This window comes from Saimiri boliviensis, chromosome 19, assembly GCF_048565385.1.
Source record: "Saimiri boliviensis isolate mSaiBol1 chromosome 19, mSaiBol1.pri, whole genome shotgun sequence".
Taxonomy (NCBI): Eukaryota; Metazoa; Chordata; class Mammalia; order Primates; family Cebidae; genus Saimiri; species Saimiri boliviensis.
The window spans coordinates 334586-349780 of NC_133467.1; the positions used below are offsets into that span (position 1 = coordinate 334586).

Genomic DNA, 15195 nt, shown 5'->3' on the forward strand with positions numbered 1-15195 from the left:
TACAGTTGTGTGCCATTATGCTTGACTAATTTTTTGTAGAGATGGGGGTCTCACTAGGTTGTCTGGGCTGGTCTCAAACTCCTGAGCTGAAGTCATCCTCCCACCTTAGTCTCCCAGTGTTCCCTGCCTGATCTTAGCACTTTCCCTTTAATGGCCCACAAAGATAGAAATGTTCTATAAAAAAGGAATTTGGACATAGTAGGGCTGAAAAAGCAGTTTTCCTATTCATGGATCAGAAGAATTCACATAGTAAAGAGTCAGTTATTTCCAAAGTGATCTGAGGCAAAGGCAATTTCTGCCAGTATTGGCCAGGTTTTTTTGTAGATGAGTTTTATTCTAAAATGTTTACAGAAAAGTAAAGTCTTTAAAATAGCAGAAACAATTTTCAAGAAGAGCAGTAATGTGGGATGAATTAATTTTCTGAGTGTTAAGACTTACTATTTAGCCACAGTTTTTAAGACACTGTTTTTCTGGGGAACAGACAGAAGTGCAGCTCAGTGGAATCAAATAAGGAACCCAGAAATAGACCCACATGAATATGTTTGATTAATCTCTAGCAAACTAGCAAAGGCAGTTGAATGAAGGAAGAATAGCTTTTTCAGTAAATGGTGCTAAAACAATTGGCTATACACAATTAAAAAAAAATAAGTCTCAAATTTTGCACAAAATTATTCACAATAAATCGTGGAGTTAAATGTTAAATAGAAAACAATAAATTTTGCAGAAAAACAAAAGAAAATTTTAGGATCTAGAACAGGCAAATAGTACTCAGATCTGTCATCAAAGTATGATCCTGGCTGGGCATGGTGGCTCACGCCTGTAGTCCCAGTACTTTGGGAGCCTCAGTCAGGTGGATCATGAGGTCAAGAGATCGAGACTATCCTGGCCAACATGGTAAAACCCCATTTCTCCTGAAAATACAAAAATTAGCTGGGTGCAGTGGTGCGTGCCTGTAGTCCCAGCTACTCAGTAGGCTGAGGCAGGAGAATCACTTGAACCTGGGAGGCGGAGGTTGCAGTGGCGGGGAGATTGGACCACTGAACCCTGGATGACAGAGCAAGACTCTGTCCCAAAAGAAAAAAAAAAGTATGATTCCCTACAAGGAGGAAAGAAAAAAGACAAATGGCACTTCATCAAAATGCAGAGATTTTGCTCTGCATAAGACCTTGTAAAAGGATAAAAAGAGTAATTACAATGTGGGAGAAATATTTTCAAACCACTTCAATAATGGACTTGTATCTAGAATATATAAAGATTTTTCAAAACTCAACAGTAAAGAAGAAACAAAAAGTCTAGCTAGAAAATAAGTCAAAGATATGGGCAAACGTTTTGCAAAAGAAGATATACAGATGGAAGATGGGCACATAAAAAAGACCATAAGAAATACCATTAACTATGAAAAAAATGTAAGTTCCAGTGACAATGTGATATCACTGCACACCTATCAGAATACCTAAAGATAATGAAAAATAGTGACACATTAAAATGCTGGGAAGGATGTGAGGAAACCAGATCACTTACGCATTTCTGGTGGGAATATAAAATGATACAGCCCCTCTGAAAAATTGTTTGGCTGTTCTTTATATACTAAAAATGGACTTACAGGGCCTAGCAGTTTTATTCTTAGGCATATGTCCCAGAGAAAATGGAAACTTACTTTTACACAGAAACCTGTATGCAAATGTTCATGGCAACTTTATTTGTAATAGCCAGCACCTGGTTAAATAAACTGTGGTATATCTATACCAGGAAATACTAGTCAGCAATAAAAAGGAAAAAAAAACAACAACCCATAACTATTAATGCATTCAGCAATTTGGATAATCATCAAGGAAATTATGCTAAGGGGAGGAAAAATGCCAGTTTCCAGAGAATATGCCACATGATTACACTTACTTAACATTCGTGGAGTAACATATGTATAGGGATGGAAGAGCAGATTAGTGATTGCTAGATATTAGACATGGGGATGATGGGTGAATGTGGTTATAGGCAGATAGCATGAGGATGTGTTGTTGCGATGGTACAGTTAAGTATCTTGATCGTGGTAGTAGTTACCTGTAGCGGCATAGATTGATAAAACTGCATAGAGCTATGTATGCACTAATGAGTATATATATAGTGTATACATGCATCGAGTGTATTCATAATTGGTGAAGTGTGAATAAAATATTTGGACTGTACCAATTTTAGTTATTCTGATGTTCATATTTTACTATAGTTATGTCAGAAACTAACATTAGTAGGAGCTGGGTGAAGGATGCCTAAGAATCCTTGAACACTTCTTTGCCCTACCTGTGACTCTGTAATCATCTCAAAATAAAAGGTTAAAAAACATAAAATAGCTGCCACGAAAAAACATTTTATATCTCCTCCATTAAACCATTGTGAAAAATAAAATTATTGAATGTTACAAGCATTTCAGCCGTTTTCTATGGTAGCTCATTCAGCTCCCTTCCTTTCTTCCTCCTCCTCCTCCCTCTTCCTCCTTCCCTCTCTTCCTTCCTCTTTTCCCTTCATTCTTGTTTTATGTATTAGTTATTTAGTGTTTGAAACACTTTGAAGGATACTGAAAAAACAGCTTAAAGAAAATATGAAGGTTATGTAACAAATCTTCAATCTAACTGAGTTCTCAGAGTAACTCATCAAGGTTGTTAAGACCATTGTCTCCTGGCATGATTAGAAATCAAGACTTCCCATCATGAACTTTAAAAAAACATGATTCAGCAATTAAATGTAGTAATGGATAAATAAACATATCAAAAGCACAGTGTAGACAAATTCCCATTACAGAAGGTACACTTAATTTTAGATTAAGAAAGCTGTGAAGGGAAAACACACACACACACACACACACAGACACACACACATACACACCCCTTTATGAGTTATGTTTTATGCTTTCACAAAATTTTAAATGTGTCTCTCGCAGTTCTCTTTGTAGCATGTTTTTATTTTATCCTTAAATCTTAAAAATAGACATTAACTTTCATATTTTTCTGTGAAGATTGTTAAGGCCATTCTTTAAAGTTAAATATAATAGACTAAATTCCTTTGAAGGATAAGCAGATGTTTTCTGCCTCTCTCATTAGGAAAGATATGATCAATTATCCGTTGTGTGACTTGGAAAATTCAGAACCACCCAAATTTTTAAAAATCCCTAGGAGACAAGGCCTGCCATGGTTAACACTAGCTTATTTTATCCTAGTATCCATTTAAACTTGAGACCCTAGAGTCCCTTTCCATTTTTTTCTTCATGTATATGTAGTAGAACTTATTAAAGTTTTTTGAAAAGCAGGTAAGTGTCATTATGCATCAAGAACAACTGGAAATTTTATATTAGACATTCTTGCTCATAAAAGCCTTTGTAGCAACTCCTCTGTTGTTGGCTTCTGTGTGTTAACTTATTCCACCATGTGCCTCAGTAAATGTTCTCCTTTTCACCAGAATTTTTTTGAAAGTCTAAATTAACCTACTATCATGTTTTTTTTTTTTTTTTTTTTTTTTTTTTTTTTTTTTTTTTTTTTTTTTTTTTTTTTTTTTTTTTTTTTGAGACGGAGTTTCGCTCTTGTTACCCAGGCTGGAGTGCAATGGCGCGATCTCGGCTCACCGCAACCTCCGCCTCCTGGGTTCAGGCAATTCTCCTGCCTCAGCCTCCTGAGTAGCTGGGATTACAGGCACGCGCCACCATGCCCAGCCAATTTTTTGTATTTTTAGCAGAGACGGGGTTTTACCATGTTGACCGGGATGGTCTCGATCTCTTGACCTCGTGATCCACCCGCCTCGGCCTCCCAAAGTGCTGGGATTACAGGCTTGAGCCACCACGCCCGGCCAAATTAACCTACTATCTAAATATAGCAGCCTTTCAGTAATAGTATCCATCACCCTTAGAAAGCCTTTGCATTTCATATAATGATGACCTACCAGTGATCCCACCCAAAGTGGTGATGGTGAATAGGATTTGCTGACAAAGTGGCAAAAACTATTCTCTTTTGAATAGTTTTTCCTTAGCCTTCTCTGATGCACTTCATGGCTCTCTCTCTGTCTCTGTCTCTCTCTCTCTCTCTCTCTCTCTCTCTCTCTCTCTCTCTATCTCCCTATCTCCTAGAAAGCTAAGATTAAGACATCTAAGATTTCTTTTTGTGTGTTATCAAAGTCTACTTTCTTTCCTAGATGCTGAGCAAGATCGTCACTCATCACTTACAGTGACTAGATCATCACACCAACATCTACTATGCAAGCTTAGGCTGCTACTCTTGAGCTGGAGGCTTCTATGCCAGCTGGAGCTTTCCCTGCACTGAGAGAAGTTTCAAGTCTCTAGTATATCTTTGTATTGGATCCAAAACTTGAACTGGCAAGGTTTAATTTTGGCGAGAAGGTTAAATGAATTCTCAGAATATGTCACTACCTTGCCCTCTTACTTTATAGCCAAGGTTTGATAACATTTTTCAGTCTATCAGAAAGAGATGAAAAAGTGAAGAGCATATGCTCATGAGCATTTCTCAGTAGAATCTGAGCCTTCTGTGAGAATAGAGAACAAAGGTGCCCATAGAACCATTTCTTTCTTGGTATTGAGAGGTTGCCTTTCAGGTCTTGCTTCTTATTTTTAAAAGCTCCTTTAAGCAGATTTTAATACCTGCACAATCAAGGTCATATTTTTATAATAGATGCACATTACCAAATATATATATCATTTCCATTACTAAAATGAAATAATTGATATTTCTATTTTATGAAATCTCAAGAACTCACATCACTTCTCTATGAACACACCTTATTCTCTGCTGAGGTGTTTTAACCCTTTCCATGGAAGGATTTCTGCATCTCCAGAGGAATAATGAATCTGCTGAATCTCTGGAAACATGTATCTCAGAAGCCCTATGCTTTGCCTTGAATTTGTATTGTTCAGACTCTAGTTTGATACGCATTAGGATATGATTGATCTGTTGATCATAGTAACTTTGTTTATAGACAAGTGTTCTACAGTAGATGTAAGCTAATCCATATGGTTAATGACCACGAATCCAGAAAGCTTTTGAGGACAATTTTGACTTGTATTGAAAAATTAACTTCAATCCCTTCCAGATCAAAAATTGCACATGAAAGAACTTACTTTATTCATTCTCACATTTCTTTCAGCTCTGTGTTTCTATTGGATTTCAATGCTACTATATTCTGGGATGTTCCCTGAAGACAGCCTTACTTCTTTCATTCTCTCTCCTTTAGCATATCTTAGGCACAGGAAAGCTTGGGGGAATTTTTCAGTTGTTGTTCCATGCTGCCTAAATTCTTCCAACAGATACTGTAAATGGACCCTAAGTATTTTTCCTAATTGAACTTATGCCTCTATTTTCTCTTTAATACTAATATGCTATCCATACCTTTTCAAAAAATATCTATTCTTTTTTTTTTTTTTTTTTGAGACGGAGTTTTACCCTTGTTACCCAGGCTGGAGTGCAATGGCGCGATGTCGGCTCACCGGAACCTCCGCCTCCTGGGCTCAGGCAATTCTCCTGCCTCAGCCTCCTGAGTAGCTGGGATTACAGGCACACGCCACCATGCCCAGCTAATTTTTTGCACTTTTAGTAGAGACGGGGTTTCACCATGTTGACCAGGATGGTCTCGATCTCTCGACCTCGTGATCCACCCGCCTCGGCCTCCCAAAGTGCTGGGATTACAGGCTTGAGCCACCGCACCCGGCAAAAAATATCTATTCTTAAAGCATCTATTATTTCAACAAATACGTGTTTGGCATGTCTCAGGTACTGTAAGATACTATTCAGTGTGTTGAAGTCATACAACGTAAGTAAAGATTTCTGCTTTTATGGGGCTTACATCTTAGTGGGGGCTAGAAGATGAACTAATATAGGTAGTCTGCTACATGGGACCATATTCAGAACAGTGTGGTAGGAGTAGGCCAGGAGACTGGGCTATCTGTTCATCTAACTTACTTGTGGCTTCATGGTACTTATGTTAGAGGAAATAAATATTTCAGTTTTTATTGGAATAGGTCAGATGCAACTAGTTACTTATGGGCAACTGTTTTTAATTGTTGATTAAGATGAACTCTCTGTGTTCAGTGGTCAGACCTTCAGTCTTGATCAAGATCCAGCAGTAAGTAAAAATCTATCTAGCTATTTCTGAAAAGGACACTCACCCAAGAAGTGAGAATCCTAGGCATCTTCATTTTGTTCTTCTGCTGTAGACACTTTGAGTATCATTGCATCTCCAAGTTTATAACATGTATAGAGTATTTTCTTGTTTCGAGAATCCTACTTTGAGTAGAATTGAAGTAGGATTCTCTACTCAAAGTTTAAAGCTTTTCAGTTTACTTGGTATTGAGTCAGAGTGTAACAGTGACTGATAGGAAAGTGTTGGGCTGAGTTTCCCCCAAATATGTCTAATTCTCTACCTTGGCTCATTTTTAGGTTCTTTTCTTTATATTATGATAGGGTTTTTCTGATTGTTTTAAAGTCAGGTTTACTCAGGCAAAATTGAAATTATACAGTCAATTGTACTGTGAAAATCTACCTATATGTACTTTAGAAATTTTGAACAGTAAGAATATAAAATTCCAGCAATTTCCTCAAATTGAGATTATTTCATACTTACTGCTTTTCACCCAAAGAGCAGGTTATTTTTGCTGTTGTTACTGCCTTGGTTGTTGTTAGTTAAATGAAGTGTTGTCTCAAATGTCCTTGCCCATCATTATACAAAGCCCCTTTACTCAAAGGTGTTTTTAAATGTTTTACTCTAGCTCAATCTTCCTGGACTCAGGAGTCTTTTTGCTGGTTAGAACTTCTTAGCATGGCAGACGTTTCCTGTAGCCTTTGAGTGACTTTGGTCAAATTGATTGAAGATTTCCCTCAATCTCTACACTTTTCTTCCCCCCTAAATGTTGTTTATCTGCCAAAAACAAAAGCATATCTTTATTTTTAATAGAAGTTTCTAGCAGCATATGTAATCTTAGTCATTTAGTTTTCTTCCCGATCTGGCCAATTTGGGCAAACGTAAACTCTAGTTCCTTAGGTATAGGGCTGCCATTCTCTTCCTGCAGCCCTGCCTTTCCTGTTGTCCTTCTGATTTAATTTCATTAACAAAGTGAGTTCAAAGGGTTTTTAAAAAAAATTCTCTCCAGAAGTCTGAATTCCGTCTGTACTGTTTTGCCATAAATAGCTATAGCAGTAAGTTGTTCCATATGATCCTGAAGAAATCTATAAAATTTAATGATACATATCAAATAGAGATTGAAAAAAATAAAATGATGGCTTCATCCTAATGTTGTGACCAAATATCACATAAATTAATAGCATTATTACAATTGCAATAAAAGTATTTCTTTCACTGAAAATCAACATATCACCCTCAAATTAATCTGAAAGATAAATGTCAAGAATATGAGGTCATTCTTAAAAATAGGGACAGACAGGTCAGGCGTAGTAGCTCACACCTGTAATCCCAGCACTCTTGGAGGCCAAGATGGGCAGATCACCTGAGGTCAGGAGTTGGAGACCAGACTGGCCAATATGGTGAAACCTCATCTCTACTAAAAATATAAAAATTGGCTGGGCATGGTGACACACTTTTGTAATCCCAGCTACTTGGGGGACTGAGTCAGGAGAATTGCTTGAACTCGGCAGATGGAGGTTGTGGTGAGCCAGGATAGTGCCACTGCACTCCAGCCTGGGCAACACAGTGAGACACTGTCTCCTCCCCCTCCCTGCAAAAAAAGAAAAAAAAATAGGGCCAGGCAGTACCAATTATTAAGGCATATTTTAAAATATTATTATTTAAAATATTATTTAAAATAATATTCTTTTAAAATACTTTGTTCAAAATAAATTTAGAAATTAATAAAACAATATGTTCCTGAAATGATAGGAAGTTAACTCAAGAATTTTCAATCAGTAGTCAATTAACTTGAAAGAAATAAATTAAAAAATGTAACAGCATAAAAAGCAAATCAACTTAAAAAATTTTCAGTAGATCAAGAGACTAAATTAAAATAAAATTCTAGAAAAAGTAGAAATTGATATTTAAGGTATTAAGGAAAGGATGGAAACCTTTTGGGCATAAACTTGTAATAGCAATGATTTACACTTCAGTGACTTCTGCCTCATCTATTGTCCTGGATTATTGTTTTTTTAAAGGCATAGAAAGTTATCACAAGAGAACACATCAATAGATTTTTATTGAACAGAATTCTTTGAACCAAGAGCTATAAATTTTTTGTCTGTATGCCAAGCATAGTGTCTTTTTGACATGCATTTAATCAGTATTTACAGTTTGCTTCAATCATGTCAGAACCTGGAGAGAAAAAATAAAGCTCATTATATAACATAAAGCAGTGGTCCCCCCTCTGGACCACTCACCGATACTGGTCTGTGGCCTGTTAGGAACTGGGCCATGTGGCAGGTGAGTGACCAGCAAGTGAGCATTACCGTCTGAGCTCTGCCTCCTGTCACATCAGTGGTAGCCTAAGATTAGGGTGGACCCTATTGTGAACTGCACATACAGGGGATCTAGGTTGTGTGTTCCTTAGGATCTGAGGTGGAACAGTTTCATCCCAAAACCATCTCTACCACCATCTATGGGAAAATTGTCTTCCATGAAACTGATCTCTGGTGCCAAAAAGGTTGGGGACCATTGACCTAAAAAATGCACTGTAATGTGCATTAAATGCAGAAGGAGGTGTACTGGGTATTAAGAGAGAGCAGACAAAGGATGCTTAACCCAGCTGAGATTAAGTCTTGCGGGTTTTTTTGGTTTCCTTTCATTGTTTCCTTAGATGTGATACCTTGTAGGCTGCAGTATTAGAGATGCTAAGAATTATGAAGAAAGACCACAAGCACATAAATTGAAACCTAACGCTAAATGCAGTGTTATCCTGAATGCAATCACAGTATTGGATAAAGAAAGGGTTCAGTACTGAGGGATAGTTGGAGATACAAATGCTGTCCAGCAATTCTGCTGCTGTTTTCCACATGCTATTTCCTACAGAAGCCCCTTTGAAATGCTCTCTTCTATCCACAGCAGTCCTTTACCACCTTTATCTCTTTCTCCACAGAAGATCTAACATTTTACTTCAGGGATACAACAGAAGCCGTCACACGGGAGAGTTCCCTTAAGTACTTGTAACAACATCTAAATGAACATATCCCAAATGAATTGCTCATGACAAAAGTAAGAGCTGGTCATCCAGATAATAAACAATATGCCTTCTCTGGACCTCATCTTTTAGTATGTAATTCCTGATGAATCTCGACCATCAGTTATCCATCCTGTTTGTAAAAATCATTTAAAAAAAAGTAGGAAGATCCTAGATTTATGCTGACAACAGCATTTGCTATTCAAACTTATGCAGGGACTTAAATGCAACGTGATCAGAAGGTTAGACTTCAGGAAGGAGGGGACATTTGAGCTTTGCCCTTGAAAGATGAGAAGGTTATACTGACAAGAAAGCATTGTGGGTAGATGGAAGGGGACTTAGGAAAGTGAGTTATGTTGAAGAAATGATCTGTAGTCTAATGTGGATTATTTAAAACATTAATGTTCAAGCAGAGGAGGAGTGAGAAATATGGCTGAAATACAGAGTGAACTGTTCCATAATGGACTCATTGTAAAGTAATTCATATTTAATTTGTAATTAATATTCATCCGTTAATGTTAAGAACTAAGATCAGTAACTTCTAGCTAGATGTCATATGATTCTTGCATTTATTTGTGTGGTTTATTGATGCATTTTGGTACATATTTTTGTTTCTGGATCTTCTATATTGACTGATTTTGCAAGGTATTATATGACACATTTGAAGTATATAATGAAAATCTAGCAAAAATTTTCTCTTGGCTTAAAAAGAAATCTGTAAAAGAATAAAGTAATCTAATAATTTATTTATGTGCATTCTATACTTTTCTCCCTGGAGGTACCCGTGTTAACTTGACATCTTTATAAGGCATTCATTTGCCACATTTCCCTGTGGTAATGATATACAATTTTCTTATTATTTCTGAGGAAGTGTCATTTAAATAGCTTTGTTACTTGGTACTAGCATGGTAAAACTGTAACTATGGGTAAATGGGTAAACTTCCATTTAGTTTTCATGAAATTTTCCTTTTTTTCCATTCTCAATCCTACCATCTTAACCTACCTATGGAAAGAGCCTCTTAAGATAGTACTTTCCTTTACCAACGCATTTTATTAATCTTGCACACAATCGCCATATTCCTACTCATAAACATATCTTTGATTATGTAATTTCTTATTGAAACAATTTTTATTGTGTATCCCCATGCCTTCTTCATGACCTACAGGACACAATCGAAACTTAGCAATTTAACAATCAAAGACTACCAATTTTGACAGTAAATTGCCTATGAAATCACTCAGACTGTTCTAATTCAGGTATCTGTGCCCTTTACTATTTTGTTACTTTATTTATTTATTGACATTTTCTTTTTTCTCCTTTCCTTTTTTTTTTGAGACGGAGTTTCGCTCTTGTTACCCAGGCTGGAGTGCAATGGTGCGATCTCGGCTCACCGCAACCTCCGCCTCCTGGGTTCAGGCAATTCTCCTGCCTCAGCCTCCTGAGTAGCTGGGATTACAGGCACGGGCCACCATGCCCAGTTAAGTTTTGTATTTTTAGTAGAGACGGGGTTTCACCATGTTGAACAGGATGGTCTCAATCTCTTGACCTTGTGATCCACCTGTCTTGGCCTCCCAAAGTGCTGGGATTACAGGCGTGAGCCACCGCACCCGGCCTGACATTTTCTTTTATTATTATTATAAGCAAATTTCCTGCCAGGAAGGTCATTTTTTCATTGTTTGAATCTGATAAAATTTGACCTAGAAATAGCAGTCTCATTCTCCTTGGCAATAAAGGATTTTTAGTGATCTCTTGACTCAGCTGCTCTTTTCCTTCACTATCTGCTTATTTCTTTTTTAAAAAATTAATTTTTAAAATTGACAAAAATTTTATATATTTATTGTGTATAGTATGTATACATTACAGAATTGCTAAATAGAGCTAATTAGCATATATATTATCTCATCTTAGATACTTATCACTTTTTACAGTGAGAATGCTTAAAATTTATTCTTAGTGATTTCCAATGATATAATACATTGTTATTAACTACAGTTATCATGCTGTACATTAAATTTCTTGAACTTATTCCTTATATCTAATATAAATTTTATGTCACTTGACCAACATCTCTCCAACCTTCCCTGTGCCCACACCCTTTAGTAATCACTGTTCTATTCTCTATTTCTGCGGGTTTGACTTTTGTAGATTCCACTTATGATAAATGAGATCATGCAATATTTGTCTTTCTGTGTTTGGCTTATTTCGCTTAACATCATGTCCTTCAGGTTCATCTATCTTGTCCCAAATGATACTATTTCATTTTTTAAAATGATGATAATATATACAACATATATATGTATAAAGATTTGTATATATACAACATTAAAAAAAGTTTTCATCTATTTGATGGACACCTAGGTTGATTCCATATCTTGGCTGTTGTGAATAATACTGTGTGAACAAAGGAGTGCAAGTATTTTTCAACATGTTGATTTTATTGTCCTTTGCATATATATATATATGTATATATATATATATCCAGTAATGGGATGACATGGTAGTTCTATTTTTAATTTTTTTGCGGTAGCGCTAGACAGTTTTCCATAATGGCTCTACTAATTCATATTTTCACCCACAGTGTGCAGACGCTCCCCTTCTTTCACATTCTAGCCTACACTTTTTGTCTTTTTGCTAATAACCATCCTAATCTGCATGAGGTGAAACCTCATTGTGCATTTCTCTGATGATTAGTGATGTTGAGAAATTTTTCATATATCTGTTGGCCATTTTTATGTTTTCCTTTGAGAAATGTGTGTTTAGGTCCTATGCCATTTGTAAATTAGTTTATATGGTTTTTGTGCTATTGATTTGTTTGAATTCCTTATATATGTGGTATGTTAATCCCTTATCAGTTACATGGTTTTCAAATATTTTCTCCTATTCTGTATGTAGATTGTCTGTCTATTTTCACTCTGTTGATTGTTTTCTTGGGATGTTTGATGTAACCCTACTTGTCTATTTTTTGGTTTTGTTGCGTATGCATAAGGGGTGATATCCAAAATATTATTGCCCAAACAAATACCATGGAGCTTTTCTCCTATGTTTTCAACTATCACTTTTATAGTTTTAGGTCTTATGTTTAGGTCTTTAGTTAATTTGTGTTGAATTTTGTGTATAAGACTCCAATTCATTCTTCTGCATTTGGATATCCAGTTGTCCCAACACCATTTATTGAAAAGATTGTCCTTTCTCCTTTGCGTGTTCTTACCATCTTTGCTGAAGATCAATTGACTGTTAATTATGTATTTATTTCTGGGCTGTCTATTCTGTTCCATTGATATTTGGATCTGTTTTTATGCCAGTACTATGCTGTTTTGATTACAATAGTTTTGTGGTATATTTGAAGTCAGATAGTGTGATGCTTTTGACTTTTTTTTTTTTTTTTTTTTTTTTGCTGAAGATTGAGTTGACTATTGGGTTTTTTTTGTGGCTCTATTCAAATTTTGGAATCGTTTTTTCTATTTTTGTGAAATATGTCATTGGAATTTTAATATGGATCTCACTGAATCTGTAAATCACTGGGTAGTGTGGACATTTTAACAATGTTAATTATTGTAATCCACGAACATGTGATATTTTCCTGTTTATTTGTTTCTTCAATTTCTTTAATCACTGTTTCATAATTTGCATGATATAGGTCTACTACTTCTTTGGGTTTTTTTTCCTAAATATTTTTATAGCTTTTATAAATAGGATTAAAATTTCTTTCAGCTATTTTCTTGTTAGTATATAGAAATCTTATTAATTTTAGTATGCGATTTTGTATCCTGCAACTCTACTGAATTCCTTTATTAGTTCTGATTCCTTCAGTAGATTTTTGGTGGAGCGTTTTGAATTTTCTGTATATAGGATAATGTTCTCTGCAAACATAGACAGTTTAACTTTTTTCTTTCTAAAATAGATGACTTTAATTCTTTTTCTCACCTAATTGCTTTGCCTAGGACTTACCTAGCTAGGAGTTACCTCAACAAAAGTACTGTGTTGAAGATAAGTGGCAAGAATGGTCATTGTTTTTTGTTTCTGATTTGAGAGGAAGAACTTTTAACGTTTCCTCATTGAGTATGACGTTTGATGTGGGCTTATAATAGATGGCCTTTATTGTGTTAAAGTTTTTTCTACATGTACTTTCCTGATAGTTTTATTATGAAAGGATGTTGAATTCTTTCAAAAATTTTTTTGCGTGTATTGAGGTGATCATATGATTTTTGTTCATTTTGTTGATGTGATGTACATTCATTGATTTGAACATGTTGAATAATTGTTGCATCACGTGGATAAATATCACCTGATTATTGTAAATAGCAGGTGATATTTCACCTGTTATTTATCAATGTGGTATTAAATTTGGCTTACTAGTATTTATTAGTGTGATATTGAAGTTGGCTTGCTAGTATTTTCTTGAAGATTTATATTAATCATACATATTGGCCTAAAGTTTTCTTTTCTTGTAGTGTTTTTGTCTATTTTTGTTATCAAAGTAATGTTGGCTTCATAAGATGAGTTTGGAAATATTTTCTCTTCTGTTTTTTGGAAGAGTTTGAAAAGTTTTTTTTGTTTTTTGTTACTGGGAATAAAATGATAAAATGAGGACCACTTCTTTGAAATGACAGACTGCATTTCCAGGTGGAAACCCAAACATGATTTTAATAACCCAGTCACTTCTCAACATCTTGTAAAAGTTATACTAAAGCAGTAATGATATTTCTTCATTACTAGTGATTAGAAAAGGAATGGGGGAAGCTTGTTGGAACAAAAATTCTTTTCCCTAAAAAAGAACAACCAAAACAAAAAATACTCGTATCATTTTCCTCATATTTCTAAGGCCTGACTTCCTCTCCTGGCAACTGGCAGCGCTAGAGACTAGAGTAAGACTCCTACATTTTTGGCAATTTTGGTGAAAGACTGAAGGTTGAAGGCATAGAGTAGTTTTTATTCTTACATCTGCTGCTCAAGTCCTGGATGTAAGAAAGCTCAAATGTTGGGACAGTCTCTAAATAATCAAGTGTTTACTCCTTTATCTTAATTCTCTACACAGGTCAGTGGACAACTACGATGAAATTAAAGCAAAGATTCTGTACTGTATTTCGACGGTAAAGCTTAGCTAAATTGAAAAGAAAAAATATTTGGTGTGAAGGAAAATAGTATTTTATTGGATACTCAAGTGTTTTGTTTGGTTTGTGTGTTAACTTTTGGCAAGAAGGGACATTGATTATTAAGGCATTGAGCTAAAATAGAATTGCCTTGGGAGTAATTAGCAATTCAGGAAAAAGAAAAGAGAAGAAAGAAATCAGAACTTTACTAACCAAAATACAATTCAAAATCAATGATGTAACGACCAATGTATTATTTTTATTTGTTTTCTTACCCCAGTTCCCTCAAATTCCGGATTCAGATTTCTCAAACCTAGCGCGTGATTCTCCCCCGTATTTGCTTTTCCTTTCATGTCCGAATTTCTAGGGACACTATCTCACATGTCATTGCAAACTACAAAAATACAATTCTGGCCGGGCGCGGTGGCTCACGCCTGTAATCCCAGCACTTTGGGAGGCCGAGGCGGGTGGATCACCAGGTCAAGAGATCGAGACCAACCTGGTCAACATGGTGAAACCCCGTCTCTACTAAAAATACAAAAATTAGCTGGGCATGGTGGCACGTGCCTGTAATCCCAGCTACTCAGGAGGCTGAGGCAGGAGAATTGCCTGAACCCAGGAGGCGGAGGTTGCGGTGAGCCGAGATCGCGCCATTGCACTCCAGCCTGGGTAACAAGAGCGAAACTCCGTCTCAAAAAGAAAAAAAAAAAAATGCTAGGCCCTCCAGTCAATTGAATCGATCCATCCTCTTGGCCAAGAGGATTTCAAAGTTAAGCTAAAAAACTAGTTCAGGCCACGATGGGAAGGAGGTGGACAGACATGAGGCAACATACCCACCTCGCTTTTGAATACAGGCACAACTGACCAGCATTAACATTAAAACGGAGATCTTAAGACTTTCTGTAGCAATAAGGCACCACATTCCAGCCTGACACTAGTATAGCATCACATGACAG

The 15195-nt window shown here is 36.0% G+C and overlaps 1 protein-coding gene across 7 annotated transcripts in view; it reads left to right on the top strand.

The window, feature by feature from the left end:
* The window catches only part of KCNT2 (potassium sodium-activated channel subfamily T member 2), a 436518-nt gene that overhangs the window by 86129 nt on the left and 335194 nt on the right, over nt 1-15195 (top strand). The window lies entirely within an intron of this gene.